The 6,000-nt window shown below is 42.9% G+C and overlaps 1 protein-coding gene across 1 annotated transcript in view; it reads left to right on the plus strand.

Moving 5' to 3' along the window:
* The window catches only part of sorcs3b (sortilin related VPS10 domain containing receptor 3b), a gene marked incomplete at both ends in the record, with an annotated part of 67,227 nt that overhangs the window by 1,158 nt on the left and 60,069 nt on the right, over nucleotides 1-6,000 (plus strand). The window lies entirely within an intron of this gene.

Genomic DNA, 6,000 nt, shown 5'->3' on the forward strand with positions numbered 1-6,000 from the left:
TGCACGAAATACTGGAATGATACAAGTCCATCACCAAGGTGCACAGCTCCATTTAAAAAGGGGGAGTTCGTGTCCAAGCTCGTCTTTAATGTGACGCTGATGAGACACAGTCCGACCTTTTGGCAAATGAGCCATGGCTTTTTTGTCGTTTGACATTTTGGATCACATCTAACAAGCCCGAATGAAAACAGCATCACAACATGTTTGATATATATATATATATATATTTCTTTTTTTGAAATGGTGCCACGCTTTTGCACTTCAAAACAAGTTAATGGGGGAGTGCAAATGAGAGAAAAGACTTTGCAGCAGCAGCAGCAGCAGCAGCCACCCAGGCCCCCACTCACTCACCCCCCCCCCCCTCTCCCTCACTAGTAATACACAGACAAAGCCAAAAAAAAGGATGTTTTCTCTTACTTTACATCCATGATGAAGTGTCTATAAGCACCAGCATTTATAAAAACCAGGAACAAAACAAAGGAGAACTCTGCCTTTTTACTCAAGGTATTTCACATAATCGTATTCTGTGTGTTGTGTGTGTCTGTGTGTGTGTGTGTGTGTGTGTGAGACAGCGACATTAATCTGAGACCACATCTGCACATTATTTGTGTCCCAGAAACAAGTGCGTTTGTACGAGAAACACAGATCTATTTCACTGGGTGGATTTCATTATTCCACCTCCAATTGTGTGTGCGTGTGTGTGTGTGTGTGTGTGTTTTCCCCCCGTGTGGCTTATTATCCTCTTTGCAATAAATATAACGTTAGAGATGACAGGGATTTTTTGATGCGTTGCTGCAGACAGCCTCTGCCAAAATACACCAGATATCCACCTAGTAAAGTGTGATTTGTGGGACGTTGTGTGAAATATGCTCGAGACGTCTCCTTCAACGGTGGCCTTTTGTGCCGCACAACACTCCTCACTGGATCATCACTGATGGGCTTGTCACCGCAGCCAGTCAACAGACTTGATTTATACAGCCTGGATGTCTCTCTGTCTCTCTGTCTGTGGCCCCAAAAGTGCCACTGAAGCCGCGCCTTAAATTGATGGCATTTCATGACTGTATGTTTCGAGCTCGGGCTGTATTAGATCCAAATTACGGATAATAAATCCAATCTAAGGGGCACATTTGAATGAAAATGACTCCACTCCTGCAGCGCTGGGGAAGTTCCATCAAATATTCACTTCAGGACTTTGCCCGTGATCCGACGAAGGTGTAAAAAAATCCCACGGGGAGCGAAATGAGAGAGAGACGTGGAGGCTGATGGTGAAAGTGCCAGCGGGGGATCGTAAGAGTTCAGACACGATGAAGAGAGAATGCCACTGCGTTAAAAAAAAAAACCCGGAGTCTGTCCACGGAACTGTTATTTGATTTCTGTGATTGTCTGAGACATGAAAGCCCGGGGTCATATTCCTCTGCTCTCTGACTGTAGCAGAGATAACATTGATTGGACTCAACCATGGGCATAAAACATATACTGCACAAATGCCCTTTAAAATTCATGCTTCTTAACCACATGTAGTATTGATTGACTGCATGTTCCTCCTCAAATCTGCCCTGAACGCGAACGGGGGATTGAGATTTCAATATTGACGTTTCGTACCCCCCTGTGTAACCCACCATTAAGTACCGCGGGTGTAAAAGTTAGCCGATATAAATTGGTCATCGCTCAAAAAGTAAACTCAAACGCGTCGATATGTGCGTCACCGTGTCAAACATGCACCGCGAGCAAGTCAATGTCACAGATTGCGTCTGTAGTAAAGTTGCTACTTCGTCATTGTCATAAAAACTCAATCATTGAATTCATTTGGCTAAAGACTTTAGGTTCATAACATCAAAAACAAAATAACAGGTAGGTTATCTTTTCTTTAGTTCTTTAAACGTTGGAAATCACAGCAGCTTTGAGTCAATATATGATGCTACATACTGTACGATGAGCTCTATCGGATAAAATATGACAGTTTTCAAGGATAATTATACGCAAAATGTGCAAAAATTGAACATTTAATCCCCTTTGGCCTTTATAGTACAGTAATATAAAAGTTAACCATTAATTGCATAAAAATGTTCACCTCCCCAAAAAAAGAACTGTCAAATTAATTTTCGGATGAAATAAATTATTATTTAATTAGTGACTTCTTCGTCTCACATTAATGAAAACAAACAAGACTGCAAACTGTCGCTGAGATGCATTTTTTTTATGTCATAAAATATAAAAAAAATAAATGATCTGATCTTTAATGAAATAAATAAATATGTGGACAAGGATTTTTAAATCGTATCAAATTGAAGTTCCATTAGATGTGTATCCAGCTGTCCTTTAACTGCCGACTCACACGTACCCGTAACGCTGATTTGTGGGCGTGTCTGATGCTCGGTGCTATCAGAGGTTAGCTGAACGGCGTAGAAAAAGTTGCTAACGTTGTTATGTGATGTCCAACTCGTCCGCCATTGTTGGTTATTCACTTTGTCCAATAAAGAAAAGTTTGGGAAACGCAGAGAAAAACATTATCTAAGAGCTGGAAGTGATGAAGTGTTTGTCTTAAACATGTATGTGTGACTCAATTGGCTAATGTCTGTGCTGGAATATTTGTATAATGTGTTTTGATTGCCTTTGATTGACACCAAGTTTCCACGTTAAAAGTTGAATATTGCTCAAATGTTCGCCAGTCAAAGTGACCAAGGAGCATTTAACCTCACCTCCCTCTTTCCCTTTCTGTCCCCCAATTTTCCTTTCACCACAACCTGTCTCGGCAGATCTTTGAGTCTTGCGATTTCTTCCTGTATTTATTTATTTATTTTTTCTCTCCGCTGATGCCAAATGCTTACTCTCTATCATTGTAGAGGTTTCTGCCTTACTATGTACAGTGCCTTGAGATAATGTACGTCCGTTAAAGTTCAGTTTAGTGACCCGATGTTGCAGAACAAATGAACCTCAGGCTGAATTGAGCAGTCTTAAAAGGGGAATTTATTATGAAAAGTCAAACTGAAGTCACAATGGAGAAGGGTGGTGGTGGGCAGGCAGGCAGGCAGGGCAGAGAGAGTTGACTTTTTTCCACTCTGGACCTGACAAAAAATTAAAGACTTCTCAAAAATCACACAGGAAAAAAAAAAAACTTAGAGAGAGCACTTGCCAACACTGTTACCACGCTGTGGAAACGGACAATCTGGCAGCGGTGGAGGAAAAACAGCCGGGGTAGATATACTTGCAGATAATGAGGACTGATTGAAAACAGCTGCAAAGGGGGAGGAGAGTTGGTCACACACACACACACACACACACACACACACACACACACACACACACACACACCATGGGAGGGGAGAAAAAAAGAGGAGGACAGGGAACATCCTGACAATGTTAGGATTTGACACGATACAGACCCAGGTTTGAGACCCGGCTGGAACAAGAACCTTTCTGCGTGGGGTTTCTCCCCATGTGTGCGTGAGTTTTCTCTACAATACATACAATATGGGGATTAAAGGTACATTGGTCACTCTAACAGGTGTGAGAGTGAGAGCGAATGGTCGTCTGTCTCTCTGTGTGTCTCCTTTGATGGACTAGCGAACTGTCCAGGGTGTGACCCCGCCCATCGCTCTATGTCAGCTGAGATTGTGGAGGATGGATGAATTCTTCAAATGTAAGGGGTTTCGTTGTCCCGCAGTGGAGGAAACAGTTCTTTTGCATTCATGTTCCCCGTCTTCTTCGTAACCCGATGATCAAAACAGTCTAGTTCCAGAGGTGGAAAGTAACAAAATACATTTACTCAAGTTACTGTATTGAATACTTTTTTTGTGTATTTTTTTAAGTACAATTTAAAATCATGATTTTTGTATTTTACTTAAGTACGTATTGACTCAAGTATTGTACTTAGTTGAGTAAAAATACAAATTCAGCACAATGAAGACCTACAGGGTGGAAAATATACACCAGAACGAATGATGATGTGATTAGCACCAGCACTGGCGCGTGACCATAGAGGGCGTGGCCAAAAGTGACGTCATATCCTGTGTCACGTCGGGCGCGTGAGCTCCAAAATAGTTTTGGATTTCTGACCCCTTGTCATATTTCTACTTCCCTCACACCCCACGTAAAGTAACTAATTAACTTTTACTTAAAGTACATTTCAAATGAACTACTTTTTACTTCTATTTGAGTACATTTTCATCAAAACAGAGTACAATATTTTAGTACTTTTTCCACGTCTGTCTAGTTCCACTAAAACCTTGGCGTTATAACAACTCCTGACTGAACATAATGATACCTGTTGATATCCTCCCTGTTGAGTAAAGCTACGCAAACGACTGACCGCGAATGCCAAACTGGACATTGCTTTAGTCCACTATCCAATAACCAACTCCTAAAGATGACGACGTCCTGGAGGACTGAGAACCTTCACAGACAAAACAAAGAAGTTAAACTATTAGAACTTTTATGGGGAGGAAAAAAAAAAAATCTAATAAATACACTCAGCTGGGTAAATCCTGTACAGAAAATCTAATTTTCAGTCCTTTGCCTCGCACGGATGTTCAAGCTGTGATATGACTATGCTAGTAATCAGTTTAAAGACCCATCGTAGCAATATAAAACCCAATGGAAGCAAAACCCCCCTCCCTCCCTGGAGGCACACGTCTTAGTGTGGGAGCCAGCTGGTGATCAGAGACTATATTGGCAACCAAATGATTTAAAACTCCTCATTGACCTTTTTTTTTTTTGTTTGCGAGCTCCTCTTTGACGGCCGACCAAACGACGATAACGAGCGTCTTTATTGACGTCGCAATCTGCCCGAGCTTCTACTGCAGAAACTACAGTTGCATGTTGGTGTCAATAATGTCCAGGGGGGACATGGGAATAAAGGCCACATTATGCTTCTCCGACTGCGTAATGCGTTATTTGACTGCGTAACCACGGAGACCCCCCTCGAGACTTCTGCGTCCTGGTGACGGATACGTGCTGCAATTTCCCGCCCGATCAGTAGGGGTCGCTGCACAAGGTTGTTGTGCTTTTGGCTACAGTGAGCAATGGCGTCCGAGAGAGAAAGACTGTTGTTGAAACAGTGGCCGTTTCTCGGGTGTGCGAAATACCCATTAATAATTGGGGGGGGGGGGGGGGGTCCCATCTCCCATTTGTTGCACAAAAAACTTTCACCACCCCAGGTGCCACCCTGCAGTATGGGCTATCTTCCCTGTCAAGAATGCAACGTGTATTATGTATGTAGATCATATATGTAAAACTGAAATTACAAAAATCTTTAGGAAAAAACATGCTTTCCAATTACACTGTAACATGTTTAGACCCCCCTCAAATTTAGCATTTGAGTCATTCAGGTGGTCTTGAGTGCTTTTCTCACTTTTCTGTGTCACGGGATGCAGTTTTAAGATAATTTGAGGCGAAGAAATTGGCCATTTAGAGTCTAAACATGTGCTGTGTGTGTTTAGATATGACGTATTTATAGTTTGGCAGCGACGTTGTCGGCGGTGATCAGCTCCGCCTCTGTGGACGCTCGGTGCTCACTGTGAGTCGGCACAGAGCAGCGTTAGCTCGGCATGTCCTGAGGACCAATCGCAGCTCTTGCCGTCTCCGTTGTCCCTTGACGGAGTGACGGACACTTAAAACATATTTTGTGCAGTCGGAGACGAGGCAGAGGCTCTGCATCGACGCAGAGCACTTTACGCAGTAGTATAAATTGGGCTTCAGGGTGTGGTTGTCCTCTTGAAGACTTTGACTTGAGGAAGAGGAGGACATTGATGAGTCCAGCTGTTCCTCCCGGCCAAGGTGTAAATCTCTCATGTTCTCTCAGGTTTCTGAGAGCCCAACCACGTCTGTCGCCTCTGCGACGTCGTCCTCCTTTCTTTTCTTTTTTTTTCCTCGCCGCCACATGGGCCACATTGTCCGCATGCTTAATCGGGACAAGGGCGTTTTATGGTTGCACATAATCTCATTGGTATAAATATACAATAAAAAAAGAGGAAATGACACCGCCCTGGGGGGGGGACACGT

Source organism: Microchirus variegatus (genome assembly GCF_963457635.1).
Source record: "Microchirus variegatus genome assembly, chromosome: 11".
Lineage (NCBI taxonomy): Eukaryota > Metazoa > Chordata > Actinopteri > Pleuronectiformes > Soleidae > Microchirus > Microchirus variegatus.